General features: G+C 34.9%; 1 protein-coding gene across 1 annotated transcript in view; it reads right to left on the bottom strand.

Annotated features, from left to right (window-relative positions):
• C3H21orf62 (chromosome 3 C21orf62 homolog) overlaps nt 1-25,574 on the bottom strand; it is a 32,417-nt gene extending 6,843 nt beyond the window's left edge. The window contains exon 1 of the mRNA XM_003763433.4: nt 25,289-25,574. The gene's annotated coding sequence lies outside the window, so the exon portion shown is untranslated. The remainder of the gene's footprint in view (nt 1-25,288) is intronic.
• Between the last annotated feature and the right edge of the window lie 239 nt (nt 25,575-25,813).

Raw genomic sequence — 25,813 nt, 5'->3', positions numbered from 1 at the left:
ATGCTGTGCATCAGTGAGATTTGGTAGACTATGACTAATGAATGCCATAGCTTTGGAAGGGCACACCTTATTTAAAAAGGAGCTTAAAGATTGAAAGTTAATAATAGAATAATACTGTTTAAAAATAATAGATTTGTATAAGGAAATGTGGTGTTTTTCTTCTTTAAAATATTAAGAGTTCTCTCTGAGAACAGGTTTCTTGGGGAGGTTTTCTGGAGGCAGCCTTAGTTTCAGTTAAAAGTAATAATCACCCAAATATAGCCAGCTGATAAAAGTTCAGATCTTTTATTGCTTCTACAAAATAGCCCGGTTAGTTTTTCTTAGAGGCCTATCTTTCTGCTTGGTTCTAAGAGCTCTTGCAGCTTTGTCCTTTGCTTCTGACTTTACTTTCTTCAGCTTCCAGCCTTAGTGCTGACTAAGGTGGAAGATGCAGTGAATCTATCTCTCTTGCCTCAGAGAGAGGGCTTATGGGCTTCCTCCCGGAGTGCTCCTCTCTGACCCCTCACAATGTTCAAAGTAACTTCCTTGAAGCTCTAAGAGTTTCCTCTATATATATGATCTCCCAAAGGTTGACTCCTCCCGAGGGAGGGATTAAGGAATGTGTGAATTCGGATATCTCATACTAAACCCTGAAATCTCCCAAACGTGTGAACTCCAATGTGTACTTAAATACTTCTTGCTTATATGAGCTCTCTAAAGGTGTGAACACAAGCATTGTTTCTATCAGTTGTACTTAGTACCTTGTTTCATGTTCTGGTCCATAACATCTCCTAGCAGGATCAGATCAATCATGCTAAATTAGATAATTATTGTCTCTATCAACTCAAATGACTTAACAGTTTGTAAAGATTCCAACAAGGAAATCCACAAACCAGAGCTGGGAAAACTCAGGGAAACAAGAGGAGGGACTGAGAATCATGCAAATCTTTTTTCAGCTTCTTAAAATTTCAGGGCTTCAAAGAGCTACTTTCCATGCCCCTGGCAACTTTGTGTAATCTGGTCTAGTGGAATGAGTTTCCACAATAAGAATTCCCTATTCAAATGAGATACAGGTTTGGATTAAAATATAATCCCACAATTGTACAGACAACTAAAGCAGTTGTTATAAATTCAGGGGTTTAATCTCAACACTGTCTTATTACTAACTATAGACCTTTAATAAATGGAAAATAAAGGACACTATAATTTTCAATTGCTCATCTTTTAAAATATTTAAATAGACAAGTTTATCAAGTTATAAATTAGTCTTTACTCTTTTAATATAGGTAACATGTCAGACAATGATCAGCATCTTAAAATATAGCAAAAGGCTAGAATCATGGGTTAAATTTAAGAGGATTCAAATTAATAAAAGGATAATGTAAAAGTGTTATTATTAGATTCAAATAGGGTATGTGTAAGTAATGCTACAGATAGAAGCAGAGGATCAGGGTTCAAATCTTAGATGTATTTCTTAGGGCAAATCAGTAAGTTCTTGGTACCCTTCTAGCTCTAAATTTGTGGGATTCTGTTCAACCAATATGTCTCAAGTGCCTAATGTATGGAGGACATTGTGTTTGATGTATGTAGATATAAAGATAAAAATGAAATAATCTCTGCCTTCAAGGAGTTAACATTCTATGGAAGGGGTCCTTAGACTTTTATTTTTCATCTATACATATGATGTTATTGGTATTGGAAGAATGTGGGTTTGGAATCTTCTCTGTTCAGATAAACAATTCATTTGTAACTTTTCATCTTAATGCTTGGGATTACTGGGAAATTAAGTAATTTGGCTATGGGCCCATAGCTAGATAAATGTAAGTTGCCTGGAAAAAAAAACAGGAGGATTCTAAAAGAGATGAGGAAAGAATGAATTTCAAAAATGGAGAATAGCTTCTGTGAATACATAGAGATGGGAAATGGAATACATATTGATTTTAGAGAAGTTAGTGGGCCAGTTTGACTGAAACAGTCTAAGAGGGTAGATTGGAGTCAGAATTCTAGAGAATTTGTATTCTTAAAGGCAACAGGGAAGCCAATGAAGATTTTTAATAAAAGAGTGATAAGGTCAGACTTGTTCTTTAGGCAGATCTTTTTGAGAGCTGTGTAAAGGATGCATTAGAGAGAGGAGAGACTGGAAGTAGAAAAGGCAAGCTTTAGAATAGGAAGCTATTCTAACAGTCCAAGAAGTAGACGATGATGTAAGATACTGCTTGACTGCTTGAGTGGAAAGAAGAGGATGAATATAAAAGATATTGTGAAGTCTGAATTGACAAAATTTGGCAGTTGGTTGGATGAAGGGAATATATAAAAATGAGAGAGAGAGAGAGAGAGAGAGGGAGAGAGAGAGAGAGAGAGAGAGAGAGAGAGAGAGAGAGAGAGAGAGAACAAGGAAGGGAGAGAAGAAAAAGGAATAAGGAAGGAAAAGGGAAGGAGGGAGAGAGAAAACTCAGGGATAACTGAGGTTCAAAACTTGGGTGATTCTTTTAGTGAAAGATGTTATTTTGGGTCTACTCAACAAAAATAGAAAAAGTTTGGAGGGGTACAAGTTTAGAGAGGAAAACAATGTGGACATGTTGAATTTAAGATATTGATGGGAAGTCCAGGTGGAAATATTCAGCAATAATTGATGTAGGACTCTAAATTGGAATCACAAAAGATTAGAATTGTAGAGATTTGTGAGTCCTCTGTATTGAGCTGATGATTGAACCCATGAGAGTTATCAAAAGAGGGAGAATATAGAGAGAAAAGGACCCAGAGCCGAGCTTTGGGAGAGTCCTGTCATTACAATAATGATCCTAGAAAGGAGACTGAGGAGTGGCTAAATAGATAAGAAGAGAATTGAGAAAGCAATATTATGAAACCATAAGTCAAGGAGAAGGATAATTGAGAAAAAGCCATTGGCTTTAGTAGGTAAGAAATAGTAATCTGTGAGAAAGTAGTGTCAGTTGAATTCCAGGGTTGGAAGCCAGATGACAAGGGACTGATAAAAGAGAAAGTATGCTATAAAAAGGAAAATAGATAAAGGAGGAATTATAACAATGCATAGGAGCACATTCCTTTCTGGTAAGCAATCCAACAATAATAAGAACCTTAGACCCTTTGACTATATAGTGCCACTTGGTTGGAAATATATCTATATGTATATTTTATTTTTTAAAAATTTATTATTTATTTTTAATAGCCTTTTATTTACAGATTATATGCATGGGTAACTTTACAGCATTGACAATTGCCAAACCTCTTGTTCCAATTTTTCCCCTCCTTCCCCCCATCCCCTCCCCCAGATGGCAGGATGACCAGTAGATGTTAAATATATTAAAATATAAATTAGATACACAATAAATATACATGACCAAACCATTATAGCTTTACAAAAAGAATCAGACTCTGAAATATTGTACAATTTGCCTGTGAAGGAAATCCAAAATGCGAGTGGGCAAAAATATAGGGATTGGGAATTCAATGTAATGGTTTTTAGTCATCTCCCAGAATTCTTTCGCTGGGCGTAACTGGTTCAGTTCAGTACTGCTCTATTGGAACTGATTTGGTTCATCTCATTGCTGAGGATGGCCAGGTCCATCAGAATTGATCATCATATAGTATTGTTGTTGAAGTTATATGTATATTTTAAAAACACAAAACATTTATATGAGAGTGTTTAATTCTGGATTACATGTAAGAGTGATAAACTATAAGTAATTTTAATATTCCATTATTAGTTAATGGCTAAGCAGACAATGGAACATTATTACAATGGGGCATATGCTGCCATAAATAATGCAAATATGATGACTTTATAGAAATGTGAAAATATCTATATGAAATAATATAAAATTCAAAAGGACTAGAAATATGAAGTATGCATTATATACACATTGGCTGGAATGGCTAGGTAGCACTGTGGATAGAGCACTGGGCCTAGAGCGAGAATACTTGAGTTCAAATTTGACCTCAGATACTAGCTGTGTAACCATGGGTAAATCACTTAATCCAATTTGCCTCAGTTTCTTCATTTGTAAAATGAACCAGAGAAGAAAATGACAAGCCACTCTAATATCTTTTCTAAGAAAATGTCGAAATGAGTCAAGAACAGTCAGACAACAACAATAACATCATGTTATATACATACACACATGTAAATAATAACTAATATTTATAAGGTTTACAATAATTATATTTGTGTGTTTATGTGCATGTATGATGATAGTATCTGTTTTACTAGGTTGTTGTGAGGATCAAATACACATATAAATATAAAAAATAGCAGCTACTATTATTATCCTCATTATATTTTACATATAAGGAAATTAAGGCTGAGGATAACCAATTTGCCCAGTATTACAGTGAGTAAGTTTTTGAGGTGAGATTCTAATTCCTGTTGCTCAAGTCTAGCACATTCATTTGACTATACTGCCTCTCCAATGTCTATATTTATGAATATACAATCATAAGTCCTAGAAAAGGTTATTAAGTTGTCATTGACATAAGCATGTTGAAATTTTCTTTTAATTTAAATATCAGTAATAAGACAAAGGCAAATCAAAATATCTTATACCCAATAAATTAACAAAGATGAAATTGGCAAGGGCTGCAGAAATGCAGGCACATTAATACATATTGGTGTGTATATGAATTAGTGAAACTGTTCTTGAAAGCAAATTGTAATTATGCTAAGAAAGTGGTTAACATAACTATATCCTTTAAACTAGACACTCACACTGTTAGTCATATTCCCCAAGGAAAGACAGGAAGAAATGTCCCATATACACCAAAATATTATAGCAGCATTCTAGTGATAACAAAGAACTGGAAACAAAATAGATGCCTGTTAATAGGACAACAACCAAATAAGTTGTGGTGCATGAATATAATGTAATATTTCCATGCCGTAAGAGATTATCACTGAAAAATTGAGAAAAGCCTGGAAAACATATATGAACTTATACTGAATTAAGTAAGCAGAAGCAGGAAAACAATATATAATGGCTACAATAAAGAGCAAAAAGCACTAAACTGAAAATTTTGTAATTATAATGACCAGTATTGATGAGATAATTTTTTTTGCAAAAATAGGAGAATATAAGTATGGAATATTTTATATGCTGTGAATGTTTGTTGATATGCTGGTTGGTTTTAACTGAACAGTTCTTTTTGACTCTGTTATATAGTGGGAGATAGGCTAAATGGGCTTCATTGCTCTGGGAATGTACAAAAACTGGATACAATTCCCTACATGGAAGAGACTGAGGAGCTTTTTTCCAGACAAGTTATGAAATTCTAGCTTCCTTCAAGGTTCTTAGGGCTATCTTCTGTTTAAACCCTTTTCTAAGTCTCCTAATTATTAGTATTTTCTCCCTAAAGATGATGTATTTCCTTATCTGTGAACCTTTTCTTTTCCTCAGTAGAATGTAAATTCTTTGAGGGCAAGGACTTTCATATAATAGGCTTGATAAATGTTTGTGGAATTAAATAAATTTATGTTGAACTTGGCCTTCTCAAAACCTTCCTCCATGACTTTGGTCTTCATAGTATAAGTTCATCTTACCTTGAGAAGATTTCAAAGACTTTTTTTTAAAAAACTAGAACAGACTACCAGGACTTAGTTTCCACAAGGTTTCCCTAATTCTTGTTTTATACTTTCTTGAGATACTCCAGTGGAAGACTTCCTTTTCCTTTAACCATCAAAACAATTTCTAGCCTGACTCTTAGGGTTACTCAGCATTACTTTCTATTTAGCACAGTTTCAATCTCTCTTCTTGGCAAGTTCTATTTGGTCCTTTTCTTTTCCCCCAGATTCTTCATTTGAAGTGTTCCTCAATGCTATTCCATTTGTAAATGAAAAATTACTTCTGATTTGAAAGTGGCAAAAAAAAGTCCTAGAATTTCATAGCTATGTCTTTCAGATTTTCATTTCAGAATAAAATAGAATTTAACTCAAAACATTATTCTTGAGAATTTCACATCTCTTTGCTCTGCAAGTAGTCCAAATGATATCTTTCCTTTGACAAAATATCGTCTTCCAAGTAATATCTTCCTGCAAACAGAACCTATCCTATTCAACTAACATTCCTTTTGGAGACAGATATAAGCATTATCTAAAAAAATGCTGTTTAATTCTTGATTTAAAAGGAATTTGGCATGGGATTTGTTTTGTAATAAGTAATATCTTGTGTGCCCACGCAAAATCCACGGGGCACATAACTCCTACTACAATGCACATTAGCTCAACTCTGATATGTCTAGTCTTTATCTCACTGTCATGCACACGCATATTTAAACTGTATTGTGTACAATATTTTGTTCTAAAGACAGTCCCCAACTGTATTAGTGATATAAAGACTTTTAAAGTTCAAATCCTGTTCTATAAGCATAAGAGACTCTTTCAGTAGCATAAACAGAGATATTATCATATCTACACTGCTTGAACTTTTGTAGTGCTTTGGTATAAAATCACTCCTCTTGGGTAATGCCTCTCCAAGTTTTCGGGGAGAATAAAATATTTAACAATTAGAAGAAGGGCTACAAAGCAAAAAAATTAATAACAATAAAAAAAAAGAAAAAAAAAGAATGTGAAGAGGCAGAAGGTAATCCTGACCATTATGGGGAGTCTGGAACGTAGAGGAATGAAACCCAAAGGATAGGAAAAAGAAAGAACATTAAATAATTGGTATTGAGTATTGGGTATAATCCATGACTCAGCCTCTCAGGTCTGAGAGCACCTGGACTAGATTTGATATTGTGTATCCTCAAGAATGGTCCAGTTACCACCATGGGTAACCTCTGAATACATTAAAAAACCTTGATGTATCTATTTCTGGGGTCCTTTTTCCCAGCTCCCTTATTATATCTTATGAGCTTTTTTTGTCCTTTGTTGTTCAGTCCTTTCAGTCATATCCAAATCTCTGTTAGTTCATTTGGGGTTTTCTTGGTAAAAATACTGGAGTAGTTTGTCATCTCCTTCTCCAATTCATTTTACAGATGAAGAAACTGAGACAAACAGGGCTAATTGACTAGCCCAAGCTCACATAGCTAGTAAGTGAGGGTGAATTGGAATAGTTTATTTCCTCTGCCTCCTAGTTGTCCTACTATAAGCTATGTCTCACAAATATTTCACAAGGACTAGACTTATTAGGGAAAATAATAAAACCAGAAAAACAATAGAAATAACATCTTAGTCTCTGAGCTTTCTCCATTGGGATTTCAGGATTTTCAAGATCTGAATTCACAGTCTTGCTTTAATATTATTCCAATTAAGGGTCTCAGTGGCCATCCTTTCGTTGTAATTTGCTCTTCTCATCATACTCTTGGGCAGTTCACTTTTCCCTTTCTGCAGTTGCTGCCACTATTACTATTTGGATGCTTCAACACCCTCTCAAGTTGAAGCACCTGCACCAGCCAGCTCAACTGTCTATCCATAGACTTTCTCTTAGTAGTGTAGTGTAATCACTTTAGCAGAATGGCTCCCAGTATACCAAGTTATTCATACAAACAAGGTATAATTGGAAGGTACCAAAAATTAATACTGTATAGAGGAGGATTACATCCCCACATATTGGGATGGTTGTATATTCGTTCTATTTGTGTCTTTGAAGTAAATATTTCTTTGTAAAAGTTCATCTAACTAGTAAGAGATTAAATGGAATGGGGACAAGGACCCCCAAAATTAGAAGGGCACAATCAGTTTGAGCCACTGGCAAATGGTGTCAAACCCTTCTTAAGTATAAGAAAACCCTGGGGGAAGGGTAAAATGTTACATACCTATTCTTCAGGCAGTAGCAAGCAGGGTAATCACTGTTATTAGTGCAAGAAATAGCAAGAAACCCAGTGTTGTTGGATCACAGGGTGTAAGAAGATGGAGACATAAAAAGAGATCTTCCTTACATAGGAAGGAATCAGGTTATGAAGCACTTTAAATGCCAAACAGGTGATTTAAAAAAAATCCTTGAGATAATAGGGAATCACAGGAATTTATTTAGTAAGGAAGTATTATGGTCAGACCTGAGCTTTAAGAAAATCACTTTGGCAGCTGAATGGAGAGAGATTTAAAACAATATGGCCAATTAAAAAGCTGTTACAGTAAGCCAGGAATGAGGTGATGAAGATCCACACCAGAATGGTGCCTATACTACAGGAGAAAAGGCGGTATTATATGTGAGAGATGTTGGGAAGGTAGACTTGATTGACCTTGGCAACAGATTCAGTATGGGGGTTGAGAGTGAAATTGAGAATGGAAACTAATGATGATCCTAGATGATTGAGAAAATAGAAATGATTGAACAGCAATAAGGAACTTAGGAAAGAGAGAGAAGATTTTGGAGGAAATATAATGAGATCAGTTTGGGACATGTTGAGTTTAACATGTTTAACTGAACACAGAGTTCTAGATGTCTAATAGGGAATTGGAGATTCCAGTTTGAAGGTTAGGGGTCTATGAAGAGATCTAAAGAATCATCTGTATTTTAAACGATGAGACCTAGTGAAATCACTGAGAATAGAGGAGAAGAGAAGAGCACCCAGGACAGATCCTTGGGAAATACTCATAGCCAATGGGCATGAACTGGATAAACATCCAATAAAAGGAGACTGATGATGAGGGGTCAGGTAGGGAGGAGAGGAATAGAAGAGTGCAATGTTACAAAAACTTAGAAGAGGAGAATAATATGATCAACAGTGACAAAAGGGGCAGATGGATCAAGAAGAATGAAATCCTTCCTTTGTACAAAATGTGTCCTCCAAACAAGTTTGTAATGCATTTTGTGAAAATAATGAAAGAAGTATTATCTATTAAATATAAAGTCAAATGAGATAATATATTCCAAGGGCTTTGTAAACCTTAAAAAGATAAATAAAAATTTTATAAAACTAAATAATAAAGAGTTGGAGTGTTATAGGAGTTAATAATACTAATTAAATACTAAGCTCAGTTATACTGTTGAAAGACTGTTTATGTTCTTATTGTTTTGCCCTAATTGTGGCTCTTTCTGTAAGGGCAAATTGATTTTATTTGGGTAATTTAATATCAGGCAATTTATCCATCCTTTTATATGAACTGTTATATCAAATGGAACTTATTTCTAACTAATGCTGAGGAAAAGAAAACTTTGAAAATATATATGTTCTATATCTGTGTTTAGCTATAGTTATACAAAAAAAAACCCAAAATGCAACATTGTCTAGTTATATTATATGGCCTTCTTGAGGGAGATGAGAAAGGGAAAAATAAAGTAAAAAAAGTATATAGCAGAATACAAAAGAATAACCTACAAGGAAGTAAAAAAAAAACTCATGAACACTCATGAATATAATTTCTTCTATTATTATACATCCTTTCTTAAACTGGTAATTTATTATATATTTTGAATCCTCCCTGATCTGTTGGGCACTTGACAATGTTATATTTTGTTTTGTTTTTCTTTTCTGTTTTTTTATTCTCTTTTTCTTAATAAAATAAATTTTTAAAAAATAATCAAAAAAAGAAACAAAAAGAAAACATATATGTTCTTTAAATTCCATAAGGACTCCCATATCCATTAAATTATGAATCTCCATACATTCCTTAGAACAAATTCCACAATATTCCCAATTCTTTTCATAGAATAAAATGTTTTATTAGCTCGTCTAGTTTAGTTATCTAATTTTGTAGATGAGAAAATTAAATTTATTTCATTTATTTTTAAAATATTTATATAATTCTATCTCTTGCTTAAATTTATTGTTCCTTGTAATGAAATGGAGAGTCTTCAGGGATTTGGAGTTCACTTGTAGAGATTTTCATTATAATTGAATTTGTTGTAATGAAGTTTGATTTATAACCCTCATTCTCTTCTCAAATATCCATATTTAATTGTTAAGAAGAAGCAGTTTGGCAGTATGAATAAAGGGCTAGATTAGAAATTAGGAAATTAATTCAGCTACTTTCTCTGACATTCACTAGCTATATAGTCATGGAAAACCTACTTAATCTCTCTCTGAGCCTAAAATAGCTCTCTAAGACAAAAAATTTTAAATAGGCTGTAATCTGCCAAGGATTTATTTTCTTTCTTGGTTCCCTTCTCCTTCCTCTCATTCCTCATACTCTTACTGTTTAAACATCCTTCAGCTATAATCATTTAAAGTGGTCTCCTGTTGTTTGTCCTTCATACTCAAAGAGGACAAATAGCATCATAATGTTGGGATGAAGGTACACTGTTCAGCTATGATTGTCAATCCATTATGAACTTGAAAGGCATTTTCACAGGTTTGGAATGGAGATGTTTTTCGATTTGTATAGCTCACATTTCCTTTGTCCTACTGCAATTCTGCTTTGCTCATGGACTACAGCACCTTCTTTGATTCAGGTACACCATGCTGAGCAGTTCTCTGCTAGCATCTTATAGTTAATTCCAAAGTTCTTCAAAGAGATCTTGAGAGTGTTCTTAATAGCACTTCTTTTGACCTTCAGGTAAGCACTTGACTTGTTTAATTTCTCTATAAAATAGTCTTCTAGGTAAATATACATTTGGCATTTTGGCTATTTGGCCAGCTCATCAGAGTTGTTTTCGTTGCAATAGTTTGAATGTTTGGCAGTTCACCTCAGGAGAGAACCTTAGTGTCAGGTACCTTATCTTGTCAGGTAATCTGCAAAATCTTCCTAAAACAATTCAAATGGGAAATAATTCAATTTTTGGCATGGTGCTGGTAGATTATTCAGGTTTCACAAGCATACAATCATGAAGTCAGCAGAACAGTTCTGTTTGGTATGCTTCAGTTTGATATGCTGCCTAATACTTCTCTCCTACACTTTCTTTCAGAGTCTCCCAATTGCTGAACTAGCAATTCTTGCATCAACTTCCTCATTTATGTGGACATCCCTGGAAAGCATACTGCCAAGATTAAATGAACTTATCCACAGTAATTTCTCCATTTGCTATAACCAATGATTTCATGTATGGATAGTGTGGTTCTGGCTGGTGAAGAACCTCTATTTTATTGGAGTTTTATTGTTGTCAGGCCAAATTTAGCACAAGGTGACAGAGAATTGTTCACACTCAATTGCATCTTGGTTTTGGAAGCTGTATTGAGTAAACAATCATCGACAAACAAAAACCCTATTGCTGTGTCCAAACTAGCCACATTCTTAAACTAATTCTTTTTTTTTTTTTTTTTTTGCTGGGGCAATTGGGGTTAAGTGACTTGCCTAGGGCCACACAGCTAGCTTAAACTAATTCTTAAATTAATTCTTTTTTTAAAAATAACCTTTTATTGACAGCATATATGCATGGGTAATTTTTTTACAACATTATCCCTTGCACTCACTTATGATCCAACTTTTCCCTTCCCTCCCTCTATCCCCTCCCCTAGATGGCAGGCAGTCTTATACATGTTAAATATGCTATACTATATCCTAGATACAATATATGTGTGCAGAACCTAACAGTTCTCTTGTTGCACAAGAAGAATTGGATTCAGAGGGTAAAAATAACCTGAGAAGAAAAACAAAAATGCAAATAGTTCACTCATTTCCCAGTGTTCCTTTTCTGGATGTAGCTGATTCTGTCCATCATTGATCAATTGAAACTGAATTAGATCTTCTCTTTGTTGAAGATATCCACTTTCATCAGAATACATCCTCATACAGTATTGTTGTTGAAGTGTATAATGATCTCCTGGTTCTGCTCATTTCACTCAACGTCAGTTCATTTAAGTCTTTTGAAGACTCTCTGTATTCATCCTGCTGATCATTTCTTACAGAACAATAATATTCCATAACATTCATATACCACAATTTACCCAGCCATTCTCCAATTGATGGGCATCCATTCATTTTCTAGTTTCTAGCCACCACAAAAAGGGCTGCCACAAACATTTTGGCACATACAGGTTCCTTTCCCTTCTTTACTATCTCTTTGGGATATAAGCCCAGTAGTAGCACCGCTGGATCAAAGGGTATGCACAGATTTATAACTTTTGGGCATAATTCCAGATTGCTCTCCAGAATGGTTGGATTCGTTCACAACTACACCAACAATGCATCAGTGTCCCAGTTTTCCCACATCCCCTCTAACATTCAGCATTATCTTTTCCTGTCATCCTAGCCAATCTGACAGGTGTGAAGTGGTATCTCAGAGTTGTCTTAATTTGTATTTCTCTGATCAATAGTGATTTGGAACACTCTTTCATATGAGTGGAAATAGTTTGAATTTCATCATCTGAAAACTGTTCATATCTTTTGACCATTTATCAATTGGAGAATGGCTTGATTTCTTCTAAATTAGAGTCAATTCTCTATATATTTTAGAAATGAGACCTTTATCAGAACCTTTAACTGTAAAAATATTTTCCCAATTTGTTGCTTCCCTTCTAATTTTGTTTGCATTAGTTTTGTTTGTAGGCTTTTTAATTTGATATAATCAAAATTTTCTATTTTGTGATCAATGATGATCTCTAGTTCTTCTTTGGTCACAAATTCCTTCCTTCTCCACAAGTCTGAGAGGTAAACCATCCTATGTTCCTCTAATTTATTTATGATCTCATTCTTTATGCCTAAATCATGGACCCATTTTGATCTTATCTTGGTATATGGTGTTAAGTGTGGGTCCATGCCTAATTTCTGCCATACTAATTACTAGTTTTCCCAGCAGTTTTTGTCAAATAATGAATTCTTATCCCAAAAGTTGGGATCTTTGGGTTTGTCAAACACTAGATTTCTATAGTTATTGACTATTTTGTCCTGTGAACCAAACCTTTTTTACTGATCAACTAATCTATTTCTTAGCCAATATCAAATGGTATTGGTGACCACTGCTTTATAATATAGTTTTAGTTCAGGTACAGTTAAATTAATTCTTAAACTTAACTCTATCTTCATATTTTTCTATTATATTTTCATTGCTTGTTAATTTTCCAATCCCTTTCTACTCCTTTTACCAGTTGATTTGCTAGGTCAATCACATCTATCTTTCCCCTAATCAACTCCCATAAATTCTTCCATGTCACCATATTGTCATGTCTCATTCCATTGCTCATTTAATGAGGGCCCACTTTGATTTGATCAATGCAACGATCAATTATGATTCCAAATGACCAATTATGAAGAATTCTACCTGACAGGTGATTGACTAATATGCAGAATGAGACATACCTGAGGCATGGTCAATATGGGGATACATTTTGCTTGATTATACATGCTTGTTACAATGGTTTTGTTTTTCCTTTTTCTTCCTCCAAGAGGTGAAAGAGAAATATTTGTTAGTTGAAAAAAATCAAGTTTTAAAAATTAAAAAAATAAAAGCATAAAAAATGCTTATAAAAAATGTGAGAGACCTCATATTTCCTCAAGAAGTGTGTCTTTGCTTTTGCAGAGAAACCAAAATGATGGGCTTGTTTATAAAAGAGTAAGCTTATTGTCAGTAGTATCACAGTCTGCTTCCCTCTCTTCTGTTAGGGATGGAGTAAAGTTGTGTTAGATTAGTGAGTTCTATGTGTCCTTTTCCCCTTTCTGTGTAAAACAGTGATTACTATTTGGCTACCATTAATTCTCCCTGTCATTGAGTCCTACTGGACCAGGTTGCTTCTCGGTTGCTTTTGGGATAGACATTAATAATTCTAATTATCCCAACCTTTGACAGGTTCTCCAAATCTCCCACACTCACAATATTATCTGGGTACTTTCATATTAAGCTATTCATATGTTTAAGATCAGGAAGAAATAAATACAAAGAGAGAGAGAGAGAGAGAGAGTCAGCCATGTGCTCACAGTCACATATAGGGCTGCTGTTTTTCTCTACCTTTTTGGGTTGATTCTAAATAGTCCTATCTTCTTGTATTGTAAAGGGAAAAAAAAGCGAGAGATCAATGTATCACCACTTTTATATGTAAACTCTGTTCAGAGTATATGTATACTTTTGAGTCATCATTTTTTCCAACTACTCAACCAATTGGATGACTTTACAGGGAATATCTATATATATCTCAAGAATTGGTACTCATATTCTAGTCCACCTCATTATATTCTATTTTTACCTGTTTCAGAAATGTTCAGTTCTTTTGTTGTTGTATAATTGAGTCTTTCAAGCATGTCCGATTCTTCCTGACCCCCTTTGGGGTTTTCTTGGCAAAAATACTGGAATAGTTTGCTATTTTCTCTTCCAACTTATTTTACAGATAAGGACCTAAGGCAAGCAGGTTTAAATGATTTAGCCTGGGTCACATGGCTAGTAAAGTGTCTGAGACTGGATTTGAATTCATGAAGATAAATCTTTTTTTTTTTTTTTTTGCTAAGGCAATTGGGGTTAAGTGACTTGCCCAGAGTCACACAGCTAGGAAGTATAAGTGTTAAATGTTAAGAGGTCAGATTTGAACTCAGGTTCTCCTGTCTTCAGGACTAGTACTCTATCTACTGCAACACCTAGCTGCTATCTTTTTTCTTTTTCTTTCATTCTTTCTCTCTTTTTCCTTCTCTTTTTCTCTCTTCTTCCTTTGCCCTTTCCTTCCTTCCTTCCTTCCTCCCTTCCTTCCTCCCTTCCTTCCTCCCTTCCTCTTTCCTTCCTTCCTTTCCTTTCTTCCTTTTCTTTTTTCCCTGTCTTTTCTTCCTCTTTCTCTTTCCCCCATTCTTTTCCTTCTCTTTTTCTGCTCTACTGAGGTTTTGTGTATAAAGAGAAATTCAATTCGGTAACTAGTTGAGCCCAAATGCACCTAAAGGTAATCAGATCCTTGCTGACTTGAAAGATTTCCCTAATGTTTTTATCCCAAGTAAAAATGCCCTCTCTTCACATTGATCATTTCATAAAGACCATTTTTATTTTGATAGAAGGGTTCTAACAAACTCTCAGGCAATTTTTGTTTGGACTTAGCTGTGAATTTGTGAAATGATATCCAGGCAGGAATCCAAATGAGCTCTACTGGATTCCTGGCAACTAAGAAACGGATTCTGGTAGTTATGAGGCCTCCCTAATGACCTTTGAGATCAGGCCTTTCCAGATGTAAAGTGGGTACTGATCCAAGTCCTTCTTTTATGGGATGCTGATCAAACTTATCCATTTCCTAAACACTCACTATATAATGAACTTTGGGAATGAACTCAGTTGAATTATACATACTCTTCCCTTTTTTTTGGATAGGGTATATATAAAAAATATAACAATAATATTATCTTTTATGAAAGATTCTTCTTTAATTTCCTATTTCAGTCTTCGTATCATTTTTATATTGCTTGGTAGGCTTGATATAGCAGTATATTTTTCATCTGCTAAATTATTTCCCTTCTCTCATATAGACTTTCTTTTAATCCTTCCTCTTGCAGGAAGTCTTCTTAGACTCACTGATATACCTTGCCTCTCTGAAACTGACATGATTAGCCATTTAACCTTCTCAGTAGGTACTAATCAGGTGTAGAAAATCAGAACCATTCAAGAAAAAACAGAAATCCAAACCAGAACATTGAAACCAGTCATCACATAGTAAAGATTGTGTGTGTTCTCCTTTGCAGCTTTTTGTTCTCAGAATCTTCCTGAGTTCAAATCCTAGCTATGTGATCTTGGGCAAGTCACTTAATCCTATTTGCCCCAGTTTCCCTATCTGTCAAATGAACTGGAGAAGGAAATGGCAAATCACTCCAGTATTTTTGCCAAGAAAACTCAAAGAGGGCAAAGTGAGTCACAACTAAAATGACTGAACAACAAAGATCATCCTGGCCCATGCTACTTTAGTTTGTATTTCATGCTACTTCTTAATGTAAACTTTCTATGGGAAGAATCCAGACTAGGAAAGAATTCTAAGTACTGATAAACAATAAACAGTAATTATGGTAATTTCATATCTTAATGAAGAATAATAGACACTTTAATTGCTATTTTGCATATAAGGAGAATAGAGGAAAAAGAAAGTTCTAACTTTCAAATACACTAAAAAAAATTCTTTCAGTTAAAGGAAGGAAAAGCCAAAGTTACTAGATTGAAATTTGATTGCTCCTTAAGGATCTCCTTTAAGCTAGCACATTTACTAAGAAATAGTTGTTAATAATTGGGGCATTTAGGTGGTGCAGGGTGGACTAGCCCTGAAGTCAGGAGGACCTGAGTTCAAATCTAATCTCAGACACTTAACAAATCCTAGCTGCATGATCCTGGGCAAGTCACTTAACCCTAATTGCCTCAGCCAAAAAAAAAATTGTTAATGAAAGGCAATATCCTTTAAAAACAAGGAGAAAAAAATAGGTTAAAAAGTAGATGCAGGTTGTTTTAAAGATGTAAACCAAGATTACAATAGATCCTATTTTAACGATCCAGTAAACTGGATAAACGGAAACAGGTGATAGCTATCTGTCCTTAGGACTCCATAAAGGCAAGGATGCTATGCTTATGTAAAAATGTATACCTAGAGAATGATCAACTGAAGTACTATGACTTTTAGGTCACATTTTGTTCATTCCTGGACAATACAAGAAAAGTAAAGGAAAAATGAGAAAAGGGAAAGGAAAAGAAGGGTGGGGAAGATAAAAGGGAAAGGAAGGGAAAGGAAAAGGAAAGGCAAGGCAATGAAAATGGGAAGGGAAAGAGAAGGAAAAAAAGGAAGGGAAAAGAAGGGAAGGAGAAAAAGAAAGGAAAAGAAAAAAGGGGGGAAGGGTAGGGGAAAGGGAAGAAATGAAAGGAGTGTATTATGCATAATAGTCATAGTTACCAGGGGATTGCACACAACACATGCAGAGCTGTTCTCTTCCTGCTTCTGATTTGCCATATGCATGACTCAGTATTGAGAGTATTTCATGTTTTGAGATAATTATGTATCTCCAAGCTGACTATTAAAGGCAAATTCACTGTTGAGGACTGGCGAGAAATATTGACTGATTAACAGATGAAGAAATAAATTAAATGGTCCCATTTTTTGAAAAAGAAATTGAACAAATCATTAATGAAACTTTAAGAAAAAAATCTCTAATATTGGGAGTCTGCCTACCAAGACAAAGCCAGGAAACTATATGAAAACAATTATAAAATACTCTTTATACAAAGTTTTATAATAAAGTTAGATTTAAACAAATGGAAGAATACCAAATGCTCATGGGTAGGCCAAGCTAACATAATAAAAATGTCAATTCTATCTAAATTAACCTATTTATTCAGTGCTTCACTAATCAAATTGTCAAAAAATTACTTTATAATGCTAGAAAAAATAACAACAAAATTCATCTGGAAGAACAAAAGGTCAAGAATTTCAAGGAGATTAGTGAAAAAAATGGAAAAGAAGGTGGCCTAGCTGTTCCAGACCTAAAACTATATTATAAAATTGCAGTCATCAAAACCATTTGGTACTGGCTAAGAAAGAGAGTAATGGATTAGTGGAATAGATTGGGTTCACAAGACATAATAGTCAATGATCATAGTAATCTAGGTGGTTGATAAAATTAAAGTTTATCTTTAACCTTATAAACCTTATAAACCTTATAACCTTATAAAGATAAACTTCAAGACTTGAGCACTTGGGATAAGAACTCAGTATTTGACAAAAATTGCTGGGAAAACTGGAAAACAGTATGGCAGAAACTAGGCATCTAACACCTTATGCCAAGATTAGGTCGAAATGGGTTCATGATTTAGACATAAAGGTTGTTAATAGAAGCACATTAGGAGAACAAGGGATAGTCTTTTCAGGTCTGTGGAGAAAGAAGGAATTTATGGCCAAAGAATAACTAGAAAGCATTATGAAATGCAAAATGGATAATTTCAATTACATTAAGTTAAAAGGGTTTTGTACAAACAAAACCAATGCAGCCGAGAAGAAAAGCAGAAAGCCTAAAAAAATTTATATCCACTGTTTCTGATAAAGACCCTATTTCTAAAATATATAGAGAACTGACTCAAATTTGTAAGAATTCAAGCCATTCTCCAATTGATAAATGATCAAAGGATATGAACAGTTTTCAAATGAAGAAATTAAAGTCATTTGAAGTCATCTGAAAAAAAAAAGGCTCCAAATCCCTATTGATTAGAGAAATGCAAATTAAGACAACTGAAAGGTATTTCATACCTCTCAGATAGGTTAAGATGAAAAGATAATGATAAATACTGGAGGGGATGTGGAAAAACTGGTTCACTTAAGTATTGTTGGTGGAATTGTGAAATGATCCAACCATTCTGGAGAGCAACATAGAACTATGTCTAAAAGGCTATCAAACTGCATACCCTTTTATCCAGCAGTATCTCTATGGGGTCTGTATCCCAAAAATATCATAAAAAAAGGAAAATGACCCACATGTACAAAAATGTTTGTAGCAGCCCTTTGTGCAGTGGTAACAAACTAGAAATTGAGTGGATGCTCATCAGTGGGGAACGTCTGGATAAGTTATGGTATATGAATATAATGGAATATTATTGTTCTATAAGAAATGATGAGCAGGCTGATATCAGAAAAGCCTGGGAAGACTTGTGTGAACAGATGATATGAGAAGTGAGTAGAGCCAAGAGAACATTGTACACAGCAACAAAAAAATTATGTGATGATCAATTGTGATGGACTTGGCTCTTTTCAATGATGGGATATTTCAAGGCAATTCCAAAAGACTTGTGATTGAAAGAGTATCCAGAGAGGGAACTATGGAGACTGAATGTGGATCAAAATATAGTATTGTCCACTTTTTTTTGGTGGTTGCTGTTTGTTTGCTTATCTTCTTTTCTTTCTCATGCTCGACCCCCCAGCTTTGGATCTGATTTTTCTTGCACAGCATAATGAATATAGAAATATGTTTAGAAAAATTGTGCACATTTAATCTATATTGCATTGCTTTCTGTCTATGGGAAAGGGTAGGGAGCAGAGAAGGAGAAAATTTGAAACACAAGGTTTTGCAAAAGTGAATATTGAAAACTTATCTTTGTATGTAATTAGAAAAAAGCTATTAGAATAAGAAAATTGCCTTTGAGAGGTAAAACTGCTTGCTTTATTGTGATGTATGTAAGGACAATTTGCATAGTATCTTTATGGACTTCAGAATAAAGTTTGTTTGATAGCCCAGAAATGCCATGTAATCAACTCCAATTAATAACTTTTAAAGAGTCCCATACCTCTTTTGGCCTTTTATGAATCTGATTTCTTCATAAACTAGGGGCAACTTTAGAGCACTGGGCCTGGAGTCAGGAAGACCTTAGTTTAAATCCAGCTTTGGACATTTACTAGCTGTGTGATCTTAGCTAAGTCACTTAACCTGTTCATTTCAGGTTACCTCATCTAGGAGGAGATAATAATAGCATGATCTTCTGGCACATCGTAAACAATATATAATTGTGACCTATTATTCATATTATTATTATTAGACTGCATTTCTTAATGAGAGATGGACTCCATATTGAATATCTTTTGTGTTACATTGAGATATAAGAGATATTTTTATTGCAGGAACCCAGAAGAATTTTTATAGAGAACAGTTTGGTTTCTCCTCTAAAGGTAAGATGGTAAGTTCCAGTCAAACTAGGTGCCCTAATTTTTTTTGGAAGCTCTGTTGGATCCTGTGCAAGAGTAAAAGTCATTTTTTGCTTTTCCTTTCTTTTTCTTTGCTGTCTTTGTGTTAGGATAAGTAAAAAAACAAGACTAGCAGTAACTGAGAGTTTTGAAAAATGTGTTTCTTAAAGAGATCTGTATGTGCCAAAATGTTTGTGGCAGCCCTGTTTGTAGTGGCTAGAAATTGGAAAATGAATGGATGCCCATCAATTGGAGAATGGTTGAATAAATTGTGGTATATGAATGTTATGGAATATTATTTTTCTGTAAGAAATGACAAGCAGGATGAATACAGAGAGGATTGGCAATTGAAATGAGCAGAACCAGGAGATCATTATATACCTCAGCAATGATACTGTATGAGGATGTATTCTGATGGAAGTGGATTTCTTCGACAAAGAGATATAACTCAGTTTCAATTGATCAAGGATGGACAGAAGCAGCTACACCCAAAGAAAGAACACTAGGAAATGAATGTAAACTGCTTGCATTTTTGGTTTTCTTCCCGGATTATTTATACTTTCTGAATCCAATTCTTCCTGTGCAACAAGAGAATTGTTCGATTCTGCACACATATATTATATCTAGGATATACTGTAAGCTATTTAACATGTATAGGACTGCTTGCCATCTGGGGGAGGGGATGGAGGGAGGGAAGGGAAAAGTTGGAACAGAAGTGAGTGTAAGGGATAATGTTGTAAAAAATTACCCTGGCATAGGTGCTGTCAATAAAGTTATTTAAAAAAGAAAGAAAGAAAAATGTGTTTGAAATAAATAACCTTGTGTTTGGAGATGAATTATAATTTATAGGCCCACCATATATGTTAGAACTAGTCTTTCATGGAAATCTGTTAATTAATGTTCATGTTGTTTAAGGATAGTACCAGATGGACTTCGATCAGATTCTTGGGGAAAATTTCAAAGAGCAATATTTGAACCTTCCCAAGACACTAGAGAACTGTCCAAAATTTAGGACTAAGAACAAATGAAGCAGAAACTGTGATGACTGCACTAGCACCCGGGACACCCCAGAATCAGCTGTAATCAGGATAAGCAAAAGTCCTTAGTCTTTATTCTTGGTCTTTAGACACAAGATTGAACAGGATGGAAGCAGAATCTCTGTGACCGCCTTCTCCCTTGCTAACCGCCAAGAGTGTGTTGCTTGCTGGCTTGTTTTACTCCATCCCCTAGTCCCTCCTACAATCCTCTGTATACACCAATCATTAAGCCAGCACAGGATAGTGGGAAGGACCATTTTCCAACCATATGTCCATATAGTATTGTCCAATCAGTAATTAGCCCTAAGTGCTTGAACCAACCTCAGTGCAACAACTCAAGAGTTTTAGCCCTCTACAAGAAACACCTAAAGTAATTTGCTGTGGACAGTAAATATTTAATTAGGGAGAACATGTAATGGAGAGAATTGATCAGGATGCCCCTCATTAATTGATTCTCCCCAGTCTGTTTGATGTTAATGTAATCATAGAAAGTTATAGATAGGCAATAGAATCGATGTTTAAGTCTTAAATAAAGTACAAAGAAGATATTAGACTTTATTAATCCTTTATGAAGTATGAAGAAATTCTCTGATCAAACTAATGAAGAAAGGGAGCTAGCCTTTGTATGATCAAAGACTAGCCATACTTTCTGTGGCCCTTTTAAAAGTGGGACACTCTCTACAACATAAGAATGTTAGGATCCCCAGAGCAAGACCACCCCTTTCTTTTTACTCTTCTCTTTTTACTATTTGGAGTCACCCCATTTTCCAGAGCTAAGGCCAAGAAAGCAAGCTGTGCCCTGAGTTTGACATAACAGCAATCCTTTATGCTCACTCTCTGGATGAACTCTGATGACATACAATCCCTTTACACCCAGCCTCAGGTGTTCCCGGAGCTAACCCAAGCATCTGTAGGGCCCATGTTCTGGTCAAGAAGTCCTGCTATAAATCAAATTTCTCTCACTGTTGCCATTGCCCTTCATTGTCAAGTTTCACTTGATACTCACTGCGTATCTCACTGCATAGCCATTGCTAAATGTATTATTTAATCTCACTAAAGCAGCTCTCCTTCTAGAGAAAACCCTGGCACATGTGTCTAGTTTCTCTCTTCCAATAGAATAAAGGAAGCTTTTTGCTTATGACCATTGTTAACTCTTTGGTTTTACTTTTTTATTTTATTTTTCTTTGTTATGGTAATCTGTATGAGCTCTTTGGTATTTTCAGAGTTAACAATAATTGCATAACTTCTGTGACTCTTAGGTCATTTGTTTTCAGACTTGACAAGAATCAAAGCAGGTTTTGTGGAGCTCTGTGGAGTATAAGCTCTGATAATAGAGAAGAGAATTAGCTATGGAAAAAGAACATAGCATTTGAGAGGAATTTGATCCTTGCTTTTTAATGGGAACAGTAGAAATCTTTCCCCCTTTCCACCGTTGGCCATGGGATCTTGCAGTAGTGCCATTCACCAGTAAAAATCATGCCCAAAATAATTAAGAATTTGAAGGGTGAAACAGCTTTAAGAGATCAAGAAGAGAGCCCACTGGAGAGACTTACATGAACTTATGCTAAACATTTAACACAGCAACAACAAAATTATGTGATGATCAACTATGATGAATGTGGCCCTTTTCAACAACGAGGTGATTCCTATCTGTTCTAATAGACTTGTGATGGAAAGAGCCATCTGTACCCAGAGAGAGAGGACTATGGGGTTTGAATGTGGATCACAACATAGTATTTTCACCTTTTTTGTTTTTTGTTTTTTTTTTCCTTTCTCACTTTTTCTCCTTTTTAATCTGATTTTTTTAGTGCAGGATGATAATTGTGGAAATATATGTATAGAATTGCACATTTTTAACCTATATTGGATTACTTGCTATCTAGGGGGAGTGGGAAGAAGGGAGGGAGAAAACTTTGGAACACAAGGTTGTGTAAGGGTGAATGTTGAAAAATATCTTTGAATGCATTTTGAAAATAAAAAGCTATTATTAAAAAAATAAAAAAGAAAAGAGCCTACCCTGGCTATCAGTAATTGAGCTACAAGAAAGGTACAGGCTTAGGGAGCCCAATTAAGTGTCTTGCCCTGTGGAGATTCTTTACACAGGGAGTGCTGCATGAGGACACCATGAAAAAAAGAAAAGACTCCATAAAGATTCCAAAAGACTTCATAAGTCCTCATTGTCAGATATATGAATTGCTTTGGCCACAGTATATATTGCCTATGTGCCTTTTTACCAGTTTGTGTCTACTCTTCCAACTGATACCATATGTAACTATGGGAAAATGCAACCCAGGTTTATTGGGAAACATTTCAATATTATCATTCACATGATGCCATTTAATAAAATACTTTGCTTTGAGTCCTTTGTGTCTCCTGGCTGATTAGTAAAGATAAACATACCACAGGATTTTTTTTTCACGGTATATCCATAAAATACCTTGAAGCTGGACTAATTGCCACTTAGGGGCCCAGCTTGTAAGGGTGAGTTAGAGGAGGAAAGGTAACTTCAATGGGGCACTATATATTTGTGGGAACATGTTTCCTGAAGGAAATGAATTTTCTCAGCTCAGGATATAATTATAAATAATGATTTTTAAAAATATAAATATAGATATCTCACAGAAAGCAAAAAAGAAAGTGACAGAGATGATCTTAATCTGTAAACATTCTGCTAATCTTCCATGAAGGATGAATTTCTGTTTGCTCTAGAGGAACAGCTTGCTGTTTGCCCTTAAACAGTAAATTTGCTAAATTCTGCAATCAATCAAGGCCAGGAACAGTTTTGTGGAGTGTGACCCCTGTGCCGATACCACAGGGCAGAAGGAGTGGGAAAGGATTTCCTATCTTCATTAGATATGGCTGTGGTATTGCTCCAACTGGACACAGAAGAGAGTACAAACATACATTCTTAAGAAAGAAATAGAAAGGGAATTGAGTTAAGTCATTTGAGGCAGAGAGCACTTTCAAGGATCAAGGATCTCTGGCAGCAAAGAAGAGAGCCGATTATGGACAAAAGAGAGAACTAGAATTGGCATCTGAGAGTTGTACTTCAGGGAGGAAAGGACTCTAGAAACCTAACCAAGTGACTACATAACAGAGACACTGTGTCTGGGGTGGTAGTTTGAGGATTTAACAAGTAGAGAAAGAATACTGAGACTTTGAAGAGCTGAAGCCATGAGACCCTTGATGATATTTGTTACCTAAATGTATATAATGCATTTATACTCTAAATTTGTGTTTATTCTCCTGGAAAATGTATATCTTTCTGGGCCTCATAAATTAGAGTTTGGGGAGGTTCAAATACTGAGATACCCTAGAATCCAGCAGTAGTATCTGCCCTCTGGGAATACAACTTTCAATTCAGGAGAAGGAAATATCCCAAAGGGTCACTACATTTACAACAATATGTTTTCATTTGTTCTTCTTTGGGTTTTCCAGTGATTGGCTATAACATATATTCTTTTATTCAATAATCAGTCAATAAATATTTATTTAATGCCTACTATGTGCCAGACATATGCATTGACAGAAGTATGTCAATAACATAATTATTAAATAACAAAGTTATATGTTGCCTTTAGGTGATTAAAGGAAAATTGTGTGTTGAAAAAGACATCTGGAAATCCAAGTTAGCTGTTGAATATGACTCATTTCCTTAGAGTTTGTTGAAGCTGTTAGTCTCAGTTATATGCCAGATTTCTGACAGAATGAAAACATCTCTTCTTCTAAACCAGTTGCATCGTTTTGTCTTTAGCGAAGAAGTTTTTTTTTTTTTCCAGAGAAAATAGTAATAAGCATCTTCCTTATACTTCAGTTAATTAAAACACACACATGGTCTGGTGTTGTTTTTGGTGGTTAGTAAAGGATTTATTTAGCTAAATAATATGCCTACAGTTTATGCTGTTGAAGCAGCTCCTTTCCTTTGGTAAACAATGATAGAAACTAATTAACTGAATTTTTGAATATATCTTTGGGCAAGGATTTTGACTGAAAAAAAAAGTCTTAAAAGAGCTCTTTTTTTTCCTCAGGCAAATATGATATTTTTCATTAAGATTGAAAAACAATTTTAAAAACTACTTGAACTACTGTAGCCAAATATTTAGCTAAATTTCCCTCTAAAATATTTTGAATATTCATGTAGCAATCATTAGCTTTCTTCAAGATGGAAGCAAAGCTAAGAATTTACAAACCAAAAGGATGGCATGGAAGTTTTTTTTTTTTTCTTTCAAGGTTTCCATAAGAAAAATATCAGACAGTGACGGCTCTTTTTAATCAAGGAGAGACAGAAGTTTTAAAAATGTAAATCATAACCTAATTTTGTTTCAATTCAACAAGCACTCTATAAGCACCTATTATTTTCTAAGTCACCATGCCAGAGTTTCCATGCCTGGCACTTGAGTGAATTCTTTTTAGTTTATTAATTGACCATCTATATGTTGGGGTCTTTGAACAATTTGGAAATTAAATGATATGAGCTTCATCTAATTTTTGGTTTCAGGTATGAAATTTAAGACAAAAAAAACAACAATTGACTTTTCCATTTTCTCTGCTACCTCCTTCCTGGGTTCTATTTTAAAGGAAGACTCTCAAGAGGAAACAGTTTATGTCTGTAAATGTAAGCTATTTAAGCATGTCATGGTGAGAATGATATGCTAGCTTATAAAACTCACATTCAAATAACATAAACTGTCCTATGCAAAAAAGAGAAACCAAAACGAATGAATCCTAGATCCAGGAAAAAACTTTCATATCCTACAGAATGAATAGAAGATATTAAAAACGGTTCCAGTTATAACTAGACACGCCTTTCTGAAAATAAGAAGAAAGAAATTATTACTTACTTTTAGGGAGTTAAAACTATGGTGCTTCCCTTTTTCCCTTGGAAGCTTGGTCTGACCATTGAGGCTCCACTCTGGCCCTACAGCTGGGTAAAACTTCAAGTCTGTGTGGAATGTGTGGTCTTGCACTTGCTGTTGGTTTATGCTAAGAGAGGGCCGGCAGCTCTTGTTGTTGCCATGACAACCAGGAAGGAAGCCTTCAGACTCCAGCCTTTATTAAGGACCCAGAAGGATCCGTACCTGTATTATTTTGAGCTTGGGTGTGCTCAACTTGAAAGTTTACAGGGCAACAGGGGAGGTGGTTGTGATAGGACAGCCTTGAACAAACTCACTTTAGTACAAGAAAGCTTACTTAACAGGAAATTGCATGATTAATTTTGGAACACTGAAACTCCTGACATGTTTTCCTCATATGGTTATTTCTCTGACCATTTGCTTTCTGAATTTTCATGCACAGTAAACGTCTGTTCTCTGGCACTAATTCCCTCATATTGGAAAAGATTAAATGCTTTGTAGATTGTGCCTAAT

Source organism: Sarcophilus harrisii, chromosome 3 (assembly GCF_902635505.1).
Source record: "Sarcophilus harrisii chromosome 3, mSarHar1.11, whole genome shotgun sequence".
Classification (NCBI taxonomy): domain Eukaryota; kingdom Metazoa; phylum Chordata; class Mammalia; order Dasyuromorphia; family Dasyuridae; genus Sarcophilus; species Sarcophilus harrisii.
This window is presented reverse-complemented; position numbering and strand designations above follow the sequence as displayed.